Below are 8,987 nucleotides of genomic sequence, written 5' to 3' on the forward strand. Positions count from 1 at the left end.
TAACCACGCTTGTTTAGGCAAGAATCAGTAGTCCTTTGTTTCATGTCCTGTCTGTCCATTTTGTCATCAGTTGATTCGAGGATGCTTTGTTGTCCAGTGGCTAACTTTTGCCACAATGAAAGCTAACTCCATACGCAGTTTCTTCAATGCCCATATTTTCTCTGAAGTAGATTGGTACTGCCAGGAGCCGACATGTCTCATAGTCATAACAAAAAAGAAAAATTTTCTAAGTTATTAAAACATTTTAAATGCCATATTCTGTAGATCTCTGAAGGGTTTGAAGATGACCTATCTAAAATATATCTGCTCAATTTTTAAAACATATCTAATATGACTACAAGTTCTATTGTAATGTCTAACTACTAACTATCATTTCTTTATATCCTAATGGTAATAATAACATTCAAGGATCAGAAAATTGCATTGTTAAATGAACGATATAAGTACAATTAGAAATATACATATAGCATTTTCTAACAATATCAATTTCAATATATATAATTTGTATACAATATAAAACAATCCAATCCAATGTAAAGTATTTAAAACTAGTAATTGTCTTTTTCTTCTTCTTTCTTTCTCTCTTTTTTTTAAAATAAGAACCTTAAATCTAATCTGCTTAGTCTTTTCCTAACCCTTGACAACAACTTGTAACCAACCCCCCTAAACAATGAAAATTATCCCAGACCCAAAACCCATTAAAAAGACCAAAAAACCACCCACCCCACACCACCTCTTTGGGAATGTGGGCGTCGTATTCTTAACATTGCTTAACATTGCTTTACGTAGGCTTGAAAGAGACAAAAAAGGTGATATATAGAGTTATAGAAACAAATACATAGTTTTAAAAAATAAAGTCATTAAAGAGACAGTAAAGGTAGTATAAAAAATAAGCCACGTAAAAATGGATATTACACAGAGAATCTGGATTGTGTTGTCTTTGGGATTTTTAACTGCAGAAAAACATTTGATTGTAAAAGCTATAGAGTTATGCCAAAATGTATATTTTAAAGATACCTTGACTTCAAAATTTGGATATAAGGATATGTTGCTTTGGAAAAGAGTCTGTGCTCTTGTTTCCACAGAAAGCCAGAGACTATGGATTTGTTCCAGATTAAGATACATCAGGTTTGACCAGCCAAGACCCCCTGAAAGGTCTCCAATGACACCATGGCCCAGATGATTCAACATCCAGAATGGTTTCAAGTCAACTGGTTCAGATATACAGCCTCACGGACTACTCCATGATCCTAAAATTTTCTTTCTGTCTCCAGAAGATACAGCGCCCCCCTCCAGCAGGAAGTAGTAAGAGAAGCTACGCCCAAATTCCCAAATATACCAAGCTGGCTTTAGAGATGGAATTGGCTCACTCCCCCTCTAAACCCAGACATATTGCTCAAAAAAAAAAAAAATGGTTAAGAGATTCTTGTGTCCCAAATCAGAAGAGCCCTCTGGTGTGGGACAGAGAAAAAACAATATTTTTATTTAAATCAGGTTGATTATAAATACAATCTCTTTCTAAAACAAAAAGGGGGATAGTTTAGATATGATAGGATGAAAGGGTAGATTAATGAACCTACTTTTAAAGAGTAACAACTTGTTTAAAATGTTTTACATTGCTATAGATTTTAGTTTATTGATACAAATTTAAACTTAATTTTGTTATACTGTATATATATATTTCTATTCTTGTTTGAGGTATTATGTTTATGTAACTCATTTAAAATTATAATGGATAATTAAAAAATAGATTAATAATTAGTCATCTATGATAATCATATTTGTAGCCATGTTAGTTAAGTCTTCTAGGTATACATAGTTATATTTCAGATAGATAGGTAGTCTTCAAACACTTCAAAGACCTACAGAATATGGCATTTAAAATGTTTTAAAAATTTAGACTTTCTGGACAGTGAGACATGTCTGCTCCTGACAGCACCGATTTACTTCAGAGAGGAGGATGGGCATCGAAGACACTCCATACGGAGTTTATCTTCACCTTGACAAAAATAGCCATTTGGGCAAGAAACTGTTCTTGCCTGGACTGCCTGATCAACTGGACATGCAGGACCCATACAAAGGTGACCACTGAACTTTGCTTGACAAAATGGTCCTTCAGGTTCCTGCTTTGCAGAGAAATCTGCCAGACATTCTACAGGACACAGAGAAAAGTGAATAAGAGACTCTAGGCCTGTGGGCTGAAGACAGATGCCCCAACTTTACAAGAGAACTTTGAATGACTGTCCAGGCTGCCAGCTGTCTCTGTCTACCCTACAAGACTCCTAAAAGTTGCTTATATCCTTCTCCATTTCTCAGGTAGTAGTATATCCTTCTGAGGTCTTTGATGTGGTTAAAGACTAGATACTTACAATTTTCCTTAGTTATAATAAAAGATAAGTTAGATATAAAACCTTAAACTTACAAATAAAAGATAGATAGGATCTCTTCTTTAATATTGTAACTGTAATTCTTGCTTGATAATTGTTTTGTTATATATAATTTTACTATGTTAAAGTTAAAACCTTCCTTTTTAAGAAAAGAAAAGGGAGAGTGCTGTGGGATGGTCTGTATGTCAAGTGTGTTGCTGATTGGTCAGTAAATAAACCACTGATTGGCCATTGGCTAGGCAGGAAGTATAGGCGGGACAAGGAAAAGAATTCCGGGAAGTGGAAGGCTGAGAGGGAGACACTGCCAGCCGCCATCAGGACAAGGAAGATGTAAGGTACCAGTAAGCCATGAGCCATGTGGCAAAGTAAAGATTAATAGAAATGGGCTAAATATAAGAGTAAGAGCTAGACAATAACAGGCCTGAGCTAATGGCCAAGCAGTTTAAATAATGTAAGAGTCTGTGTGTTTATTTTATAAGTGGGCTCTGGGACTGGCGGGACTTGGTGGCGGGAGCTGGAGAGAAATTCTCCAGCAACACTCTGCTCTGTGTTTATTTGGGTCTGAGCCACTGCAAGACCAGGCAGGACACAGAAAAATTTGTGACTACATAGAACATTTCACCCAAAAACAAAAGAATATAAATTCTTCTCAGCACCTTATGGAACCTTCTCTAAAATTAACCACATACTCAGTAACAAAGAAAATCCCAACAGATACAAAAAATTGAAATAATCCCCTGTATCTTATCAAATCACCATGGCTTTAAGTTAGAATTCAACAACAACGCAAATTGCAGAAAGCCTACAAACTCATGGAAACTGAATAACTGTCAACTGAATCACCACTGGGTCAAGGGAGAAATTAAAGGCTTCCTAGAATTCGATGAAAATGAGTGCACAACATACTCAAACTTATGGGACACTATGAAAGCAGTGCTAAGAGGAAAGTTCATAGCACTAAGTGCCTACATAAAGAAATTGGAGAAATCCCATATTTGTGACAACAGCACTCCTGAAAGCTCTGGAACAAAAAGAAGCAAACTCACTCAGGATGAGTAGATGACAGAAAATAAGCAAACTGGGGGTCAAAATCAATGAAATGGAAAGAAAGAGAACAATACAAAGAATCAATGAAACAAAGAGTTGGTTTTTTGACAGAATCAACAAGATAGACAAACCCTTATCCAAACTAACCAAAAGACAGATAAAATATCAAAACTAACAAGATCAGAAATGAAAATGAGAACATAACAACAGACAATGAAAAAAATCCAGAGACTTATTTGGTCATATTTCAAAAACCTGTAGTCCACAAAATTAGAAAATCTAAAAGAAATGGACAACTTTCTTCATAGGTACCACATACAAACATTAAATCAAGATCACATAAAAAAATTAAATAGACCTATACCCCTAAGGAAATAGAAGAAATCATCAAAATCTCTCAACCAAAAATGCCTAGGGCCAGATGGTTTTATCACAGAATTCTACTGGAATTTCAAAAAGGAGCTAATACCAATAAGCCTGAAATTGTTCCACAACATTAAGAGAAAGAACATTGCCAAACTCTTTTTATGAGGTTACAGTTACCCTGATACCCAAGCCACACAAAGATGCAACCAAGAAAAGAATTACAAATGCAAAAAATACACAAATAAAATACTGGCAAACCAAATCCAAGAACACATCAAAAAAATCCACCATGATCAAGTAGACTTCATCCCAGAGAGGCAGGGATCATTCAATATATGAAAATCTGTCAATGTAATCCACCATATAAACAAACTGAAAGAAAAAACACACATGATCATCTCATTAGATGCTGAAAAAGCCTTGATAAAATCCAATACCCCTTCATGATAAAGGTCTTGGAGACATCAGGGGTACAAGGAACATATAAAAACATAATAAAAGCAATATACAGCAATCCAACTGCCAACATCAAATTAAATGTAGAGAAACTCCAAGTGGTTCCACTAAAATCATGAACTAGACAAGGCTGTCCACTCTTTCTACATCTATTCACTATACTACTTAAAGTTCTAGCTAGAGCAATAAGACAAAATAGGAGATCAAGAGGATACAAATTGCAAAGGAAGAAGACAAACTTTCACTATTTGCAGATGATACTATAATATACATGAATGACCCCAAAAACTCTACCAAGGAACTCCTACATCTGATAAATACCTTCAGTTGTAGCTAGAGTTTTCCTGCCTGGCCCACAGTCAGGACAAATCTCTCTCACCCGCCAGCCCCACAGCCGCTCAGACCCAACCAAGTAAACACAGAGACTTATATTGCTTACAAACTGTATGGCCATGGCAGGCTTCTTGCTAACTGTTCTTACAGCTTAAATTAATCCATTTCTATTAATCTATACCTTGCCACATGGCTCGTGGCTTACCGGCATCTTCACATGCGGCTTGTCATGGTGGCGGCTGGCAGTGTCTCCTTCACCCAGCTTCCTGTTCTCTCAATTCTCCTCTCTGTTAGTCCCGCCTATACTTCCTGCCTGGCCACTGACCAATCAGTGATTTATTTATTGACCAATCAACAACACATTTGACATACAGACCATCCCACAGCACTTCCCCTTTTCTTTTCTTAAAAAGGAAGGTTTTAACCTTTACACATCTCCAAAGTCAGCTTGGTATATTTGAGAATTTGGGCGTAGCTTCTCTTACTACTTCCTGCTGGAGGGGGGCGCTGTATCTTATGGGGATACAAAGAAAATTTTTAGGATTATGGAATAGTCCATGAGAGTGTATTGTCTGAGCCAGTTGCCTTCAAACCATTCTGGATGTTGGATCATCTCAGCCATGGGGTCATCGGAGACCTTTCAGGGGGTCTTGGCTGGTCAAACTGAATGTATCTTAATCTGGAACAAATCCATAGCCTATGGCTTTATGTGGCAACAAAAGCAAAGCCTCTTTTCCAAAGCAACATATCCTTACATCCAAATTTTGAAGTCAAGGTACCTTTAAAATATACATTTTGGCATAACTCAACAGCTTTTGTAATCAAATGTTTTTCTTCAGTTACGAATATCAAAGAGAACATAATCCAGATTCTCTGTGTGGTAGCCATCTTTACGTGGCTTATTTTTTTTTATATATTAGCTTGAGCCTATTGCTTTAAACTGCAGCCTTCTAAGCCTGAAATGCGCTGGCGCTGAGGCTGCTGGTTCCACCCACTTCAGCTTCCCAACATGGCGGTAGTACGTTTTCCGCCAGCTCTGGGAGCCATCAACTCTCAGAAATAGTGGGTCTATGCTTCTATCAAAGCAGCATGTAGCCCAGAAACCTCTTTTTTTGTTTTATACTAGCAAAGGCTATATCCACGCAGCTTAATGTGCCACTTGCAGAGGCCTCATTCCCGCCATACGGCAGCAGGTCGAGCATGCACGCCAGGAACCCGCCATAGTAGCTCAAACATGCAGGCTGCCGCTAGCTTAAAAGAGACAACTAGGAGCTGTTTTTAGCTCCATTTTAGAATCTTTTTACTCAGGTTTTAGGTGGAAACTCTTGCCAACACGTTGGACGCCATTTGTAGCTAGAGTTTTCCTGCCTGGCCCACAGTCAGGACAAATCTCTCTCACCCGCCAGCCCCACAGCCACTCAGACCCAACCAAGTAAACACAGAGACTTATATTGCTTACAAACTGTATGGCCATGGCAGGCTTCTTGCTAACTGTTCTTACAGCTTAAATTAATCCATTTCTATTAATCTATACCTTGCCACATGGCTCGTGGCTTACCGGCATCTTCACATGCGGCTTGTCATGGTGGCGGCTGGCAGTGTCTCCTTCACCCAGCTTCCTGTTCTCTCAATTCTCCTCTCTGTTAGTCCCGCCTATACTTCCTGCCTGGCCACTGACCAATCAGTGATTTATTTATTGACCAATCAACAACACATTTGACATACAGACCATCCCACAGCATTCAGTAATGTGGCAGGATACAAGATTAACTCAAAGAATCAGTAGCCCTCCTATATACAAATGATAAACAGTCTGAGAATCAAATCAGAAAAACAACACCCTTTACAATAGCCGCAAATAATATAAAATATCTAGGGGTAATTCTAATCAAAGAAGTGAAAGAATTGTATGACAAGAACTATAAGTCTTTGAAGAGAGAAACTGAAGAATGTTGTGAAATACTATTTTAAGGTGTGTTGCATTTTTTCCTACTGCTTTTGTTAACAATTCAAAGATGTGTTTGTTTCAATAAAATGAACCTGTGAGCAAGAGGCTGAGTCAGCAAATAGCTGACAGGAAGTGGTAGGGAGGAACCACATGTAGCAGGAGTTTATTAAGTGGGAACTGAGAGAAGGACACTGGGTTTTTTAGAAGACCCCAGGAAAGAAAGAAGATTAGCTACTTGCTATTAAACCTCTCTGAGTAAGAGAATTACACCTCAACCTTTGAAGTTTGAGTTCTTTAGAGGAAGAGAGATCTAGATAAAGTTTCCCTTAGTATCTTTGAAAGAGTTGGTGCCTGAGGGAACAGAATCCCCTTAGGCTTTTGCCTTTGCAGCTTAACTACTCTGATTAGGACAACCATTGCTTAAGAGGCAGCCACTGTAAATAATAAAAACCAGATGAAGAGATCAGAAAATGAAACATCTCCCATGCTCTTGGATCAATCTTACCAAAAGCAATCCACAGATTGAATGCAATCCCCATCAAAATCCCAACACAATTCTTCACAAACCCTGAAAGAACAATGCTCAATTTTATATGGAAAAACAAAAAACCCATGATAGTTAAAACAATCCTGTACAATTAAGGAATTTCTGGAGGCATCACCATCCCTGACTCCAAGATCTATAGTACTCTATAGTATATATAGAGCTATAGTACCAATGGCATAAAAACAGACATGTGGATCAATGGAACTGAATTAAGGACCCTGGCATAAATCCACATATCTATGAACACCTGATGTTTGACAAAGAAGCAAAACTTGTACAATGGAAAAAGGAAGGCATCTTCAACAAATGGTGCTGGCATAAATGGGTGTCAACATACAGAAGATTGCAAATAGACCCATATCTGTCTCGGTGCACAAAACTCAAGTCCAAGTGGATCAAAGACCTCAACATAAATCCAGTTACACTGAACCTGATAGAAGAGAAAGTGGGAAGTATCCTTGAACTTATTGGCACTGGAGACTACTTTCTGAACATAACACCAGTAGCACAGACACTGAGACTGACAATTAATAAATGTGACCTCCTGAAGCTGAAAAGCTTCTATAAGGAAAAGGACACAGTCAATAAGACAAAACAGCAGCCCACAGAGTGGGAAAAGATCTTCAACAACCCCACATCTGACAGAAGACTGATCTCCAAAATATATAAAGAACTCAAGAAACTAGACATCAAAATAATGAGCAATCCAATTAAAAAATGGGCTATAGAGCTAAACAGAGAGTTCTCAAAGGAGGAATTTCAAATGGCTGAAAGACATTTAAGGAATTTCTCAGCATCCATAGTCATCAGGGAGATGCAAATCAAAACAACTCTGAGATACCATCTTACACTTGTCAGAATGCCTAAGATCAAAAGCACTGTAGACATCTTATGTTGGAAAGAATGTAGAGTAAGGGGAACATTCCTCCACTGTTGGTGGGAATACAAACTTGTACAGCCACTTTGGAAATCAGTGTGGTGATTTCTCAGAAAACTGGGAATCAATCTTCTTCAGGACCCAGCTATACCACTCTTGGGCATATACCCAAAGAATGCTCAATCATACCACAGGGACACATGATCAACTATGTTCATAGAAACATTATTCATAATAGCCAGAACTTGGAAACAACCTAGATGCCCCTCACTGAAGAATGGATTAAGAAAATGTGGTACATATACACAATGGAGTACTACTCAGCAGAGAAAAAAATGACATCATGAAATTTGCAGGCAAATGGATGGAACTAGAAAATATCATCCTGAGTGAGGTAACCCAGACTCAGAAAGACAAACATGGTATGTACCCACTCATAAGTAGATACTAGATGTAAAACAAAGGATACCGACAACAACCCACAACTCCAGAGAAGCTAACTAACAAGGAAGACCCAAAGAGGTGCATGGATTGCCCTGGGAAGGGGAAATAGATCTCCATAAGTAAACTGGGGGTGAGGGGTGGGCAATGGAGGGTAGGGGATAGGGAATGAGAACATAAGGGAATGGGATGGTTGAGCTGGAACATGGATGGAGTGAGAAAGCAATGAAAGAGATACCATGACAGAGGGAGATATCATGGGGATGGAAAAAAACCCAGTACTAGGGAAGTTTCCAGGAATCCCCAAGGATGACCACTGCTTGGACTACTAGAAATAGTGGAGAGGGTGCCTGAACTGAACATGCTTACCCCAGTGATCAGATCAGTGAATACCCTAACCGTCATCACAGAGCTTTTCTTCAATGGCTGATGGAAGCAGATGCAGAGATGCACAGCCAAACACGAGGCAGAGCTCCAGGAGTCCATTCAAAGAGAGAGAAGAGGGATTCTATGAGCAAGTGCATCAAGATCATGATGGAAAACCTGCAGAGATAACCAAACCAAACTAGTGGGAACTCATGAAAG

The sequence above is a fragment of the Peromyscus eremicus genome, chromosome 14, assembly GCF_949786415.1.
Source record: "Peromyscus eremicus chromosome 14, PerEre_H2_v1, whole genome shotgun sequence".
In the NCBI taxonomy this organism is placed as follows: Eukaryota; Metazoa; Chordata; class Mammalia; order Rodentia; family Cricetidae; genus Peromyscus; species Peromyscus eremicus.